Genomic DNA, 15517 nt, shown 5'->3' with positions numbered 1-15517 from the left:
TATATCGGGGGACAGGCTGAATTGGTATGGACAGTGCATTTTATACGGGATTGGACATGCTGTGCCTAAAGCTGTAAATACGCCAAAGCCTTCTGAGATAAAACAGGATCGTCTGTGCCTCATTTGCTACACCCCTTTATCTGTTTCCCAAATTACGATTTAGACTGTATTTACCATTGTAAAAATAAAGCTTTCCCCCTTTAATTTTTGTCATGTATTGGAGCCCGTCCTACCTAAACTGTAGAAAAGACAGCAGCCATGTGTATTTTTAAATAAAGATTAAATCAAGTCTGCTAGCCCATTATCTTTAAGCGTTCTACTGTGATCACCTCCCTCCCAAGGTTTTGTGTCTATTGTATCAGGGCCTGACACCCACGGCCACAGTGGATGAATCGCCATGGGCACAGCACCAGGACCCGCTTGTTGGTGTCCAGGGTATCCACTCCAGCAGACACTGTTAGTAAAAGAGCACATCATGGAACTGGAGAACCATCTAATTGTGTCATTATACACATTCACTGCTCTTTTTTCTGCTTTATACCCCTGGTAGCTTTTTAAAATGGCACAGTTTGAAAAGGATTTCTGTTTTGGCCCTGCACACGGAGGCTGATTTTCCTTTTCTAGGGCCTCCCACCCGGTTCACCGCACCCGTGTGATCACTGCGCTGCACATGGGCAAAATCAGCTGTGCCCTGTGTTTCTCCCGTAAAATAGTAAGAACGCTAATACAATCGTGCCAGGAACTACCTTCACTGTGAATATTTGAAGGAACCCACTGCTAATGTATTGTTAATGGGTACTTGCATTGTGGATTAGATGCAACAAAAATCCATACTTTCTTTTATCCTTTGCTGTACAGGAGGTGGTTGAACTTTTCTATAGCAGATTCAATCACCTGTTGTAAAGTGAGATGGTCGTCTCCTGTGAGGAAGCAGGGTAGATTTACCCATGCTCTATAAGCACCATGGATGAGCTATATAGAGTAACAGCTTAAAAACAAACCAACCGACAACAAGAAGCTAACGATCAAAACAACAAAAGGAAAAAAAACCCAAATAAACCAACCCAGAAGCGCAGAGGCTCCTGAACGCCCCCTCTCAGTGCTGTGATGTCCGTTTCCAGGGAGCCCGTGGGGTGTCCCCACAACCGCAGACACAGGTGACCCGGCTGGGTGGTGCCAGCAGAGAACAGTTGGTGTGACCCAGCCCGCTGCGCTGCCCTGGGAAAGCCGGGGACAAAGGGCCGGGCCGGGGCATGGGGAGGTTGGTTCCAGCTCACGGATCAGCTCACAGCGACTGCGGAAACAGCCCCGAGCCGGGACGGGCCCGGCCGTGTGCTCCTGTCCCCCCGCCGCGTGGTCCTGGCTCTGGACATCGTTGCACAGGATCGTTTGAGAACCGTTCCTGAAGGATGCGCAGCGCCCAGAGCAGCAGCGCCTGCCCGGCTGCTGCTCAGCCGAGGGTAAGGGCTGGAACTGACCCTGTAACAGCAGCAGAGCTGCCGCAGCTGCGGGCGAGCCGAGTTACTGCTGCAGACAAGACACGGGGCACAGGGAGAGGCAATGTATTTTATTAGGATAGAAGGCATCTTTAGGAAAAAACCACATTTTAGCAATGTCGGGCTATTATCTTTTATCAGTGTGTCTGCCATGTGCGCGGCTCTGGGAAAGCGCGTTCGGGGAGCTCGGGCTGCCCACGGGTCAAGAAAAAGCGCCCGCGCTGCGGGGCCCGGGGGCGCTGCGTGACCGCGCTCCGTGCTGCCGTCTGGTGGCCACAGTCCGGAACTGCAGCTGGGGAGCGGCGCCCGGTGCCCGTGCCGCGGGTAAGAGGGGGGCGCTGCCGCTGCGACCGAGGTCGTGCCCGTCAGAAAGGGGGGGGCAGCGGTCGGACGAGCCGCCGGGAAAAAAAGAGGCGCCCGGCTCTCCCGGGGCGGCCCCGCTGCGAGAGGAACGGGCGAGGCGGCAGCAGGAGGCGGCGGCGTCTCCTCGGTCCCGGGCACAGGGGAGAGAAACCTGCCGGCCGGAGCTCCTTAGGGCTCTCTCTGTTCACAATGAATTTAAGGGTAGGTGACCACCCGCCCCGCTTGTCAGCGTAAAGCAAAGGAGCGCGGTTTGTTGTTTCCTTTCAAACGCGGCTGTTGGAAGCCGCGCGGGCAAAGGGCGTGGGGGGCCCGGCAGGGCGGAGAGCAGACGGGTGAGGGTGCAGAGCGGGCCAATCAGATGGCGCGGGAAGGCTGGGGGGGGGGGGCGGATCGCTGATAGGCTACCAAGGTACGTCAATTGCCATTCTGTCCGCCAATCAGATTGCCGGAGGGGCGGGTGTCGGAGGCTCCGTACTGCGCATGCGCAAACTGCGAGTACTGATGGGCCAAGAGAATGATGATTGACTTGTCTTCGGCAGCCAATCGTGTTGCGGAAAGGGGCGGGTGCTGCTCTCTCCCTACTGCGCCTGCCCTCACTGCGAGCTCTGATAGGTGGAGAAAATGGTGATTGACGTGCCTAGGCAGGCTATCATTTTGCCGGAGGGGCGGGCGTTGCGGGCCTCTGGGCGCCGGACGGAGCATCCAATAGGAGGACAGCGTGGTGGGGTGGAAAGCAGCCAATCAGCGCGGGTCCTGGCGAGCGGGTCCGTGGTGTCTCGGGGTGGGTACCAGGAATTAACGGGAACGGGGGTCGGGGCGGCTGCGGAGCGGTTGCTGCAACTGGTACCCGGGGACCTGGAGGCAGTCGGCTCAGGGCAGCCCTTCATGAGGTCCCCGGAGGCGGCAGAAAGGAAGGAGACGACAGAAAGGCAGAGGGGGCCTCCGGCCGCGGAGGTCTCCGGGGCGCGGCAGGTGTCGGTGCCCGCGGAGCCCGGCGGGACGGTGGGAGAGTGCGAGGGGAACGGAGCGGCGAAAGAGGCGGCAGGTGAGTGCGGCCGCGGCGAGGGTGACCGTGCCGTTGGAACGGGGGGAGTGGGATGGGCCGGCGCGGTGAGGAGGCGTTCGGCTCAGTTTCCCCCCTGCCCTTATGGCCGAGTTGGCGAAGCCGGTGGGAGGTGTGTGACCCCGAAGGCAGGTGCGCCGAAGGCTTACGGTCTGGAGCCGTGTGTCCCTCCGGGACAGCAGTCGCTCCGGGAGCGGCGCAGCCCCCGTTAGTCGGGGGGAGACGTTTCAAACCAGAGCTAAGGCGCGGTGGCAGGCTCGGTGGCGTGGCGGGTCGGGTGCCGCTTCGGCGGGAGCTCGGGGCGAGGCCCGGCGGGTTCTGTGTCCTGTACGCGCGGCTTTCGTTCCGCGGCTCTCTGTGTGCGTTTTTGTTTCGTTGCGTTTGTTTTCTGGAGTTTATTTTGCGGGGTTCCAGCGAAACGCGGCACGACCGCTCGCCCGGGGCTGCCGCGGCGGTCTCAGTGCTGCCGCCCTGTGGCGAAACTCGGGTACTGCAGCGCACGGCCGGGGGAAGAGGCGCCGTTTGACCCGAAGCGGTCAGAAGTGCCAGAAACCAACGCCAGAACCGGCAGGAGCTGCGGCTTCGCAGTTCTGTCAGCATTGATCTTAGGACTCTGATTTTGATGCTAGTCGTTTTTACTTACATTACGCTACAGTGTTCTGTTTGGTACTGCTAGTGGGTAACAAATAATTGTGCTGTACCACAACGCGAGATGATAATATTTCATAGATTTATACTGCCAAAGAGTTTGCAAGTATATTGAAAAGGGGGGAATTCAAGAGAAGCTACCAAGTTAATGTATACTGTGATGAAGTTATAGAAGATGTACCCTTCATTAACCGGTTCACGTGGGGTAAATGCTTTCTGACCGCCTGCACGATGAGGGGATATTTTTCACCTTTTAGATCCTTCTGCATGACAAGAGGGAGACAGAAGATTTAATAACACATTGTTTAGAAGCTGAGAGCTTAGTTTATATTTAACTAATAGATGTGTTGTCAGTGAGAAACTAAACATTTATAACTAACTTCATCAATTATTTCTTAGGCTAGATATATTGTATGTTCAAAATTTAAAACAATTGTAATTAATATGTAGCAACTGTGTGATTATAAGCAATGCAAGAGCATCCAGTCGTGGGAGCACTTACAGAGGACGACCCCCAGAGCTCCCCCGTGCAGATGAAAGAGACATTGCCTGCTTAACGGTGTAATTGACTCTGCTGTCAAGCTTATTTCTCCGTTTCAGTACGAGCCCATCCCGTGGCCTCACAGGGCTGTGTCCTGTGGCGGTGCTGTGGGGAAGGGGCGAGATGCTTTCCTGCACCGGTGGATGTGTTTGCTTTTATGCTGAGCGTGTCCTAAACGGTGTCAGTTTGTCTTAATGCTGTCTGGCGTTGCTGCAGTTGCTCTGGTTTTTTGAGGATGCCTTGTGTTTTGGGGTGGCCCGTTTCCCTCGAATCCTCCGTTAGCTCAGCTGCTCTCCTGTCCCTTCTTCTGACTAATTCCTCTGCTTTCTCCTGCTCTACTTTTTTCAGAGGCTGAACTCTAATTTGGAATTTCTGTGTTTCTGAGGGGGAGCTGTGAACGCCCGATGCTCAGCAGACCCCCCAGCCCAGGCGGGGAATGGAACCTGGGGAGCAGCGCCCGGGTGGGAGACGCGGCGCCGTCCTCCGTCCCCAGCGTGCGGCAGAGGAGCAGGAGGCGACAGCCGGCCGGGGGCAGATGCCGGGTGCGTCCCCAGCTCGCCAGAGCTCTCCCCGAGCCTCCTCCCGCGGCCCCGCTCGCCCCGTGCAGCCGCTCCCAGCTCCGGCAGCTCCTGCGAGCCCGTCCCGTGTTCCTGGGCCGCTCCCAAGCCCCGTCGTGAAGGCGGCAAGCCGGCCCTCGGCACCTCTCCGGTGGCCCCTGCGGAAGGAGCAGGCTGGGGCAGGGGTGAGCTACGGTGCTAACGGCCGCTGCTTCTTCTCTCCCTCTCCCAGAGGCCGCGCTGAGGATGTGGCCGTTCGCTCCCAGCCCGGGGGATGCCGTTGGCTGCGCCCGCCTCGGGCTGGCGAGGCTCGTCTGGCAGCGTGGCGGGAGAAGGGACGGGGGAGCACGTCCCGTGTGTGGGCGGGGGCTGCTGCTGCTGGAGCCAGAGAGGTTGGGGAGAGGTAAAGAGGAAGCAATGCGGGACCGTCGGCCCAACGTCCGCTTCCTGCGGCGGGCGAGAGAGCGAGCCCCTCTCTCCGGGTGGCGAAGGCTCCCTCTGCGCGGCGTGCGGCGGGCCGGGGGCCAACGTGCGCGGCAGGGTCCGTGCGCGTATCCTGGAGCGGGACGGCTGCCCGGCGAGCGAGCCAGCGAGGCTCCGTGTCCCCGAAGCCTCGTCTCGTAGGAGCCCTGACACCCCACCGTGTTCTCCTAGGCTGAGGACGGCCGAGCGCCCCGAGTTACCGGAGAGGAAGGGAGGAGAGAAGGAGACGGGAGCGTCTGAGCTGTTAGAAGCCTCCTGGCAGCCACCGAAAGCGAGAGCTGCTGTGAGTCCCTGGCCCTCGGGGCCTCGTCCCCGGCTTGTGTGTCCTGGTGCCTCCCTGCCCCTCCGTCTCCTTTTTCCCCACGCTTTCTCTGGCCCGTTCTTTTCCCTGCCATTAGTTTCCTCTCTGTGTCTGTATGTGCTGCTCTGTCTCTTTCCTTCCTCCCTCCCTTCGCCGTCTCTCTCTCTGTGCCTTTGTCGTGCTCGGCGTTGCCGGCTTTCTTCATTCCGTACGGCGCTGTTCCTGTCCTCGTTCGCATTCTGAGCCTTTGTGCTGCCCCCCGCCCCGTTTTTTTTCTCTCTTTTTATTTTCTTTTTTCCTGTCCTCCGTCTCTCCGCGGGGCTCCTCATTCCTCTCTTTCTTCCTCCAAGCCCCTGTGTTCCCCGCGGTCTCTCGCTCTGCCATCGTTTTTGCCTGTTGCCCTCTCTCTTGCTTCCCGTTGATAGGAGGAACAAAAATCTTGTAGAAAGCCCTTGGCATAAGGCAGCAAGACCAGGCCTAACGGAACAGAAACCTAACAGAGAAACACTAGCTCTGTAGGGACTGGAGGTGGGGCAAAGCGGGATGTCCTTGGCTCGCAGGCTGGGAAAATGGGACGTTCCACTAAATGGAGAAGGAGCTACTTGAGTAGCAGCACAAAATGACAGCGGGCGTGCTCAAGACATGAGGTCGAGGAGCCGACACCGGGGCAGGGGGCACCGGGCTGCAGGGGCACCGGGGACCGCTGGAGACCCTTGATGGACACTGGCATACCAGAGATGGACTGCCAGCGAAGGGTGGGGTTATGGAAAGAACTTCTGTTTAATGCACTAACTAAGCGGTAGAAGCAAATGAATATGCAATAGGTGTATGTAAAGAATACCAAGAAGCGTGAATCACACGTACGCTCAAATACAGGGGCCATCCTCTGAGCGTGCGGTGCGCTGTATTGAAATTGCCCGCCGTTTAACGCTTTCAGAACAGCGTTAGAGAGTCTTTTTTGCCGACTTTTTGGTATCTCTCCGCGTCCCGTGGTTCCTCGCCGTGTCCCCGTGTCCCGCTCCCTGCCCGTGGTCGCGTTCCTCTCTGTCCCGTTGACCGTGCCGGGTTTTTTTCCTCCGTCTCCGCGCCGCTGCCGCCGCGCCGATTTGTTTCTTTCTGTGCCCTGTTCCTGGTGCTCTTCCGGCCTCTTTTCCTCTGTCCCCGCCGCTGCTTTGATCTCTGCCTTGTTTTTTCAGAGCCCTGTCCCTTTTTTCTCTTCTCGCTTTTGAAGAGAAGCTGCCAAGTTAACGTATACTGCGATGAAGTTATAGAAGGTGTACCCGTCATTAACCAGTTGACATGAGGTAAATGCTTTCTGACCGCCTGCACGATGAGGGGATATTTTTCACCTTTTAGATCCTTCTGCACGACAAGAGGGAGATGGAAGATTAAGTAACACGTTGTTTAGAAGCTGAGAGCTTAGTTTATATTTGACTAATAATTAACAGATGTATTGTCAGCGAGAAACTAAACAATTATAACTAACATCGTCAAATGAAATAAAGAATGTGGCTCAGCAGTGCTGCTGACTCTGCCGTCCCGTTTCTTTCCCCGTTTCAGGCGGTGAGCCAGCCGGAGGACCCGCTCTGTCCGGCCGCAGGGCCCGTGGAGCCGAGGACTCTCTTGGCGCACCCCGGGGATGTCTCTGGAGAGACTCCTCGTCTCGGTCGGATCGCCGCGGGGACGGACGAGGACCTCTGGTGAGAAGTCTTTCTTCTCTGAAATTTGGGACCGGTCACGTGCTCGCGAACTGTCCGTAAGTCGTGGTACGGAATTTCGTCAGGATAGCGTGGACGGGGTTGCGAGCACCTTAGAGGTATACAGTAGTTGCTGTGGAGTTGTTTGTGCGGCCAGCTTTTGGTGTTGGTTGTTCCCGTGCTCCGTTGTGGTGCAAAGCTGGCTCTGTATGTAGCTGTGAAGAGTACCGTAGTTGGGTTTAATTCTTGGATGTGCCTTGGTTCTGACTATGCACTTGAACACCGAAAACTACAGCAGGAGCTGCTGTGGCTTTAACTTGCGAGGAGTGTGAGCGTTGTGGAGCCATCTGTGTTGCAGAGTGTCCTAATTGCGGTGCTGAGTGTTAGAGAGATTTGAGCTGGGTACCGGAATTGTTTTGTTTTGGAGACGGTGGGATAAACTTGGAGTACAACTTGTGAGGGCGGTGTGTCGTGGGTAGGTTTGAGTATTATCTGTGGAGTACTGCTGTAGGTGTTAATAGTTATTTGCTCGTATTTGTTACAAGATGAGCCGTGTCGTTCCGTGTGACGCGTAATGGGAGGACGGCGTAGTAGCGGTATTCTGAAAAAGAGCCTGTTAGGGTGTATTTTAGCTCACAGGAAAGAGATTGAGGAACCACCTGGTGATAATGTGAATAGAGCAACCTTGATGAAATCTTGTGAGCAGAGGCCATAGTATAAATTGGACAAGGAAGGAAAGGCTGTGCGCAAAGCGCGGTGCTGCACCCGGGCGCCCCAATGCCGTGCCGCAGCGCGCCTCAGTGCTGCCGCCCTGTGGCGAAACTCGGGTACTGCAGCGCACGGCCGGGGGCAGAGGCGCTGTTCGCCCCGCAGGGCTCGCGGCCAGGTATCTGTGTGTCAGTGCCCGTCCCCATTTGTGTAAAAACGACATCCCTCCCTCGGTGGCTCCTTAGAACGTTTAAAGATGTAAATATTGCTACCACTAACATTGTCGATCCGGCTTCTTTCCTCAGTGTAAAGCAAAGGAGCGCGGTTTGTTGTTTCCTTTTAAAGGCGGCTGTTGGAAGCCGCGCGGGCAAAGGGCGTGGGGGTCCCGGCAGGGTGGCGAGAAGGCGAGTGAGGATGCAGAGCGGGCCAATCAGATCGCTCGGGAGGGCTGGAGGGGCGGAGCGTTGATAGGCGGGGAGAATGGCAATTGATGTGCGCAGGCAGCCAATCAGATTGCCAGAGGGGCGGGCGTTGAGGCCTCAGTATTGCGCATGCCCAAATTGCGCAGTCCTCAGTCAGGTCCGACCCTGAGGCGGGCACCTGGGCGCGGAGCGCGGGAAGGAGCATCCAATAGGAGGACGGCGCGCTGGGGTGAAAAGCAGCCAATCAGAGCGCACCGACTCAATCCCGTTTGAACAGCTGCCTCCCTGGCAAGCGCGTCCGTGGTGTCTCGGGGCGGGCACCGGGAGTTAAGGGGGAAACGGGGGTCGAGGCGAGGGAGGGGAGGCTGAGGAGCGCTCATTTTGGCCTCTCCTTCCCCTTGCCCTGCCTCTCCGTCCCTTTTGCCTCTCTCTCCCTCTCTCTGTGTCACCTTGTCTTGCTCCCTGTCCCTATCTGTCTCTGACAAGCTGACCTGCTCCTTGCCCTCCTTTTGTATGGAATCACAGGCTCATTCTGCTTGGAGAAGACATGTGCAATTTTCTAATGACTTGACGGTTTAGAGAAACGGCCTGGAAGAGATCATTCCTTTGTCTTTTTTTTGTGTGTGTTTTTTGTGTGTTTTTTTTTTTTTTTTTCCCCACGTGGAGGAAAAAAAAAAAAAAAAAAAACACAGAAGAGGCAAATTCAGTGCCTCTGCGGAGAAGCTGGCGACCAGTTTTAGTTAAGAACGCACACCCCGTTGGCGAACGGGTCCCGCGGCAGTTCCACGTGTTGCAGGTAAAAGAAGGAAGTTTGATCTGCCATAGAGGAACAGCCGCCTCTTTCCCTCCTTAGGGTCGAGCGTTGCCCTTGTCTTTGTTCACATGAATTTATGGGCACGCTGGAAATAGCCTTTAAGATTTATATGTAGAGTTTAATCTAAGTGGTAAGTGGCATGGGCATAGTTAATTTTTGAACACCTTGCTGCCAGTTGAAATGTAAGGGATGAAATGTGATGGGAAGTAATAAGTAAATTTGGGGTTGACTTCTAGGGTGTTTTTTTCCCCATTAGTGTAAATCAATGGCACCGTTGTCCTGTGGCTCAATCTCCGTTCTGTTCCGTGGAGTCTTCAATTTAGGATGTTCAGGTAAGAAAGTTTGTCCTTCCAAAGAATGACCAGCCATTGGTAGGACAGAGAGAGGCTTTTAAGTGCATGATCAGAATTTAAGCCAAATTCCACTTGACGTTGCTGCTGTTGGTTTTGGCTTTCACTGGTTTCCCCACAGCTCCCTAGTGTTTGGGAGCTCGGAGTGGGCATTTTTTTCCCCCAGGGAGAGGCTATGCTTAAGAATGAATTTGTTTCCTTAGAGGAGTGAGAGTCCGTTTGTGTAACACAAAGAAAAACCCCAGCCTAGTCGAGTTCTGAGTGTGTGTCTGTGAGATGGCTGCTTTACTTTGATGAGTTCACACCTGTGCAATTGCAATGCCAAAGAGCAATGCAAGATAGGAGGGTTTTTTCCGCTGTGGGGGGGGATGCATAAAACCAGAGCTAAGGTGCGGTTGCAGGCTTGGTGGTGTGGCGAGTGGGGCGCCGCTTCGGTGGGAGCTCGGGGTGAGGCCCAGCGGGTTCTGTGTCCTGTACGCGTGGCTTTCGTGCCGCGGCTCTCTGTGTGCGTTTTTGTTTTGTTGTGTTTGTTTTTTGTGTTTTTTTCTGCGGGATTCCCGCGAAACGCGGCACAACCGCTCGGCCCGGGCTGCCGCGGCGGTCTCAGTGCTGCCGTCCTGTGGGCAAAGCGCGGTGCTGCACCCGGGCGCCCCAATGCCGTGCCGCAGCGCGCCTCAGTGCTGCCGCCCTGTGGCGAAACTCGGGTACTGCAGCGCACGGCCGGGGGCAGAGGCGCTGTTCGCCCCGCAGGGCTCGCAGCCAGGTATCTGTGTGTCAGTGTCCGTCCCCGTTTGTGTAAAAACGACATCCCTGCCTCGATGGCTCCTTAGAACGTTTAAAGATGTAAATATTTCTACCACTAACATTGTCGATCCGACTTCTTTCCTCAGTGGATCCGTTTTGCAGTCGGTGACCCACGATTGCTTGGAAACAGCAGAAGCTGTTCGCTCCGGCGGAGCGGATTGAAAGGACCAGCCGCTGGAGGATGCTGAAGACTCCTGGGTCGCTGATGGAAGCAGCTTTGCATAAAGCAAGGGGTACGTGAACCTGGGCATGCAGTGACGACTGCCCAGCAGGTAATGGAAGCTAAACCTTTACCTCCAACGCCCGACAAAAATAACGCCAAGAAATGCCACTGAAAAAAACACAGTCAGGGAGGGTTTTTTTTAAATTTCCTTTAGTTCCCCCCCCTCTGCCCCGCCCTGCTGCGTTTAGTGCAGTGAATGACCCATTGGGAGATGACTGTGGATCTGGCTGTTGAAGGGTGTCTGAAGGAGAGGGAGATGTGTGTAGAGCAGGATTGGTTGTGGGGGTGAGTGTAACTGGTTTGGATGTGGGGTTGTAAATTCTTTTTGGAGGCTTCCTAGTTTCTGGTGTCACCTGTGGGGTGAAGCGTCTTTCTGTGTGCAGGTTTGAAAGGTGCGACGTACGGAGCTCCATCATTTGCCACCAGAACTCCAAATCACAGAGACAACGTTGCTGTGCAGCTGCTAAGGACAGTGTGTGTCTCAGGTAGAGTAACGTCCTTTGTGCTCTGTGTGCGTGTTCCTCCCTTGAAACGAAGGTGCGCTGCCCGGAGTTTCACGTTCCGTGTGGTACCTGCTGGGCTGAGTCTCCTCCCTACGCTCGCCCGTTTTAGCCACGTCTCTGCTCCAGCCCAGTTCGGGAGCAGAGTGGGTCATCACTGACTGCAGGGCGGTTGCACCTTCTTCAAGCTGCTAACACAGGAGGATGAATTTGGCTTTCTGCTCACATCACACATTCAGATACTGGGCAAGCTGCGTATCTCCTTCAAAAAAGAAACACTGTCAAGGGGCTGACAGAGCGTGAGTTTCACAACACAACAAACCAACTCTGCTAGGCTTACATCGTTTTGGTGGTGCATAGCATGTTTCACTTAATCCCGTCATTGCAGGTCTCTTCTAGAGCCTCCATTGTCAAATCTTGCTGGTTACTCACCCAATTTCCTTTCCTAACTGTCTTCCCTTTTTCCTTAGCGTTTTGAGAAGCTTGATCCTGGGGTGTCTGGGGGTTGCCAGCTGACAAAATGACATTGCTGTGGCCTTGCTGAGAACAGGTGTCCCTGTGAGCCACCTCCCGGGAGCAGAGCTGAAGTTGAAAGGCGGCCTGAAAGCCCCGGTGAGAGTTTTCGTTAAAGAAACCGGAGATGATGGGGTTGACGCTGCTATTGAAAAAGGCCAGCCGGTGAGCAAAGGGATAGATATAAATGTGAAAGAACTGCAACTGGACATCTGAAAGGTTGACATAGTCAGAAAGCATCATCAGAGTCCACAAGGGAAGCCAGGAGAGGGTGAAAAGCAAACCCACAATAATGAGCATTTTGATTACTCTTTGTTTCTTCTTTGACGTGCTGTGCCATCGCTCCTGGCTGTGCTTTCCCACCGTGGGCATCGCAGTGTTGAAGAGAGCAATGCTTATCCTGGCGTACATGATAACAGTGAGCGACAGGGGAGCCAGATAGATGTTCGCAAAGAGAACTGTTGTGTAGGTCTTTCTCATTCCTGGGTCAGGCCAGTCCTCTCGGCACCAGTATACGGGGCGGGTTTCGTTGCCGTAGCCGAGGATCACCCTGAAATGTTTCTCTTCTTGTACGTGCAGCATGACGGCAGAAGGACACGTGATTGCGATGGCCAGAATCCAAGTGACGGCTATGATGATGACTGCAGTTGAAACGGTCAGCTTCTGCTCGAACGGATGAACGATGCAGCGAAACCTGCAGCAAAGATATCCGGCGACATACGTAGAGAAGCTGATTAAGGAACGCTCACTCAAACAGGCAAGCATACGTTCACTTCTTCAATTGCATGCTTTTGAAACAGATGAAACATGATACTCCAGTTGTTGGAAGCTGTGCTGTTGCTGGAAAAGTTACCATCGTGCGTTGCAAAGGGCCTCAGAAGGGAAACACTGATCAGGAAACTGGAAATAAGTTAGCAGATGCCAGTGTGAAACCAGCCACCGAAAGGACAGAGACCGATACAAAAGCCACACCTCTGATCCCAGGTGGCTGTCTCCTCCAGCCAACATCAGGAAACCGCAACAAAGAGGATAAGAAATTAATAGGAGATTTATAGCCGAATTAGAATTAGGGTCCAAAGAAGCTGTCACTGGTGACGGGAGAGCAGTGGTACCTCGCAGCGCAAGGAGCTGATGCGCTCTATTAAGATTAGGTGAAAAGGTAAGAGTGAATTTATAAACTGTTTGCGAAGGAGTGACCCAGCAATGTGAAATGTGTCTAGAAAACCATCATCTTAATACTGTATACAGGGTATAAATAAGAACAATTGGACGAGGGAAACGTCCCAGGACAACACTGGCAAATAGGGTTCTCCAAGCTGCCTAGAAAAGAGGGGTATGGCTATTGGGTGGCACTCACAGCAGCTCCCTTCTCAGGTTGGCCAGGAGCATTGCCGTGCCGGGGGGCGGCTGCCGGCCTGTGGGCCGGGGGCTGCGGCTGTTTGGGGCGCTGCCCCCGCTTTGTTTTCCTAGGGGAGCCCCCCCCCGCTTTTTGGGGGTTGTGGTACGTGCACGTGTAAATGACACAATGAGAGTAAATGACACAATGAGCTGCCTGTCGGGGCCGTTTCCCTCGTGTCGCGTGACGGTGTCGCTTGTGGCGCCCCAGCGTGAGCAGGGGCCGGCGATGCGGGTGGGGGACGCGGGGGTCAAAAGGGAGTCCCCCTGAAAAGAGGGGGTCACAGTCCAAACGTGCCTGAAAATTCCCGGGGGAGGAGAACACGTGTTCGACCTGTAAACACGAGTGTGGCAATTGCAAACAGAGAAATCTGTCCTTGGTATTTATATATTGCAGGATGGCATTCACGTGTATATCAAATGCTTTTATATCAACGCCCTTTTCTACTCTATTATATAAAGGATTTTTCGAATGTAAAAAATTCCTGTTGATGGTTTTAAAAATACCAATATCTTGTCTATACGTAAATTAAAAAATGAAGGACTCGAAAATGAGAAAAAATTATATAGAAAGCAATTTAAAATAGAGAAAAGTGTGAGTAGGTAGAGCTACCTGTAATGACTGTGCGTTACATAATCTAAACGGATATTAAATATCATCTCTATGTATTCACTCATACCCGTGTACGTATTTTTTTAATAAGTGCAAATAGATATCTCCGTCTAAACCTATGTAATTGTAAATATGTCAAAATCTGTAGATCTGGAAGGATCCTGAAGCAATGCGGGGCTGTGGGCCCGACGTCCGCTTCCTGCGGCAGGCGAGAGAGCGAGCCCCTCTCTCCGGGTGGCGAAGGCTCCCTCTGCGCGGCGTGCGGCGGGCCGGGGGCCAACGTGCGCGGCAGGGTCCGTGCGCGTATCCTGGAGCGGGACGGCTGCCTGGCGAGCGAGCCAGCGAGGCTCCATGTCCCCGAAGCCTCGTCTCGTAGGAGCCCTGACACCCCACCGTGTTCTCCTAGGCTGAGGACGGCCGAGCGCCCCGAGTTACCGGAGAGGAAGGGAGGAGAGAAGGAGACGGGAGCGTCTGAGCTGTTAGAAGCCTCCTGGCAGCCACCGAAAGCGAGAGCCGCTGTGAGTCCCCGGCCCTCGGGGCCTCGTCCCCAGCTTGTGTGTCCTGGTGCCTCCCTGCCCCTCCGTCTCCTTTTTCCCCACGCTTTCTCTGGCCCGTTCTTTTCCCTGCCATTAGTTTCCTCTCTGTGTCTGTATGTGCTGCTCTGTCTCTTTCCTTCCTCCCTCCCTTCGCCGTCTCTCTCTCTGTGCCTTTGTCGTGCTCGGCGTTGCCGGCTTTCTTCATTCCGTACGGCACTGTTCCCGTCCTCGTTCACGTTCTGAGCCTTTGTGCTGCCCCCCGCCCCGTTTTTTTTCTCTCTTTTTATTTTCTTTTTTCCTGTCCTCCGTCTCTCCGCGGGGCTCCTCATTCCTCTCTTTCTTCCTCCAAGCCCCTGTGTTCCCCGCGGTCTCTCGCTCTGCCATCGTTTTTGCCTGTTGCCCTCTCTCTTGCTTCCCGTTGATAGGAGGAACAAAAATCTTGTAGAAAGCCCTTGGCATAAGGCAGCAAGACCAGGCCTAACGGAACAGAAACCTAACAGAGAAACACTAGCTCTGTAGGGACTGGAGGTGGGGCAAAGCGGGATGTCGTTGGCTCGCAGGCTGGGAAAACGGGACGTTCCACTAAATGGAGAAGGAGCTACTTGAGTAGCAGCACAAAATGACAGCGGGCGTGCTCAAGACATGAGGTCGAGGAGCCGACACCGGGGCAGGGGGCACCGGGCTGCAGGGGCACCGGGGACCCCTGGAGACCCTTGATGGACACTGGCATACCAGAGATGGACTGCCAGCGAAGGGTGGGGTTATGGAAAGAACTTCTGTTTAATGCACTAACTAAGCGGTAGAAGCAAATGAATATGCAATAGGTGTATGTAGAGAATACCAAGAAGCGTGAATCACACGTACGCTCAAATACAGGGGCCATCCTCTGAGCGTGCGGTGCGCTGTATTGAAATTGCCCGCCGTTTAACACTTTCAGAACAGCGTTAGAGAGTCTTTTTTGCCGACTTTTTGGTATCTCTCCGCGTCCCGTGGTTCCTCGCCGTGTCCCCGTGTCCCGCTCCCTGGCCGTGGTCGCGTTCCTCTCTGTCCCGTTGACCGTGCCGGGTTTTTTTCCTCCGTCTCCGCGCCGCTGCCGCCGCGCCGATTTGTTTCTTTCTGTGCCCTGTTCCTGGTGCTCTTCCGGCCTCTTTTCCTCTGTCCCCGCCGCTGCTTTGATCTCTGCCTTGTTTTTTCAGAGCCCTGTCCCTTTTTTCTCTTCTCGCTTTTGAAGAGAAGCTGCCAAGTTAACGTATACTGCGATGAAGTTATAGAAGGTGTACCCGTCATTAACCAGTTGACATGAGGTAAATGCTTTCTGACCGCCTGCACGATGAGGGGATATTTTTCACCTTTTAGATCCTTCTGCACGACAAGAGGGAGATGGAAGATTAAGTAACACGTTGTTTAGAAGCTGAGAGCTTAGTTTATATTTGACTAATAATTAACAGATGTATTGTCAGCGAGAAACTAAACAATTATAACTAACATCG

At 54.5% G+C, this 15517-nt stretch overlaps 1 long non-coding RNA gene across 3 annotated transcripts; it reads left to right on the top strand.

The window, feature by feature from the left end:
- The first annotated feature begins 7018 nt into the window (after positions 1 to 7018).
- LOC136114674 (uncharacterized) lies at positions 7019 to 12588 on the top strand. Of its 3 annotated transcripts, none has more exons than XR_011736278.1 (7): positions 7019 to 7152; positions 9350 to 9425; positions 10334 to 10480; positions 10854 to 10955; positions 11441 to 11648; positions 11861 to 11948; positions 12063 to 12588. It is a non-coding gene; the product is annotated as an uncharacterized lncRNA (long non-coding RNA). The 3 variants fall into 3 exon arrangements; XR_011736279.1 differs by lacking the exon at positions 7019 to 7152 and adding an exon at positions 8977 to 9075; XR_011736280.1 differs by lacking the exon at positions 9350 to 9425.
- The last annotated feature ends 2929 nt before the right edge of the window (positions 12589 to 15517 follow it).

The sequence above is a fragment of the Patagioenas fasciata genome, chromosome W (genome assembly GCF_037038585.1).
Source record: "Patagioenas fasciata isolate bPatFas1 chromosome W, bPatFas1.hap1, whole genome shotgun sequence".
In the NCBI taxonomy this organism is placed as follows: Eukaryota; Metazoa; Chordata; class Aves; order Columbiformes; family Columbidae; genus Patagioenas; species Patagioenas fasciata.
Note: the sequence above shows the minus strand (reverse complement) of the source record. Positions and strands in the feature narration are given on the sequence as shown.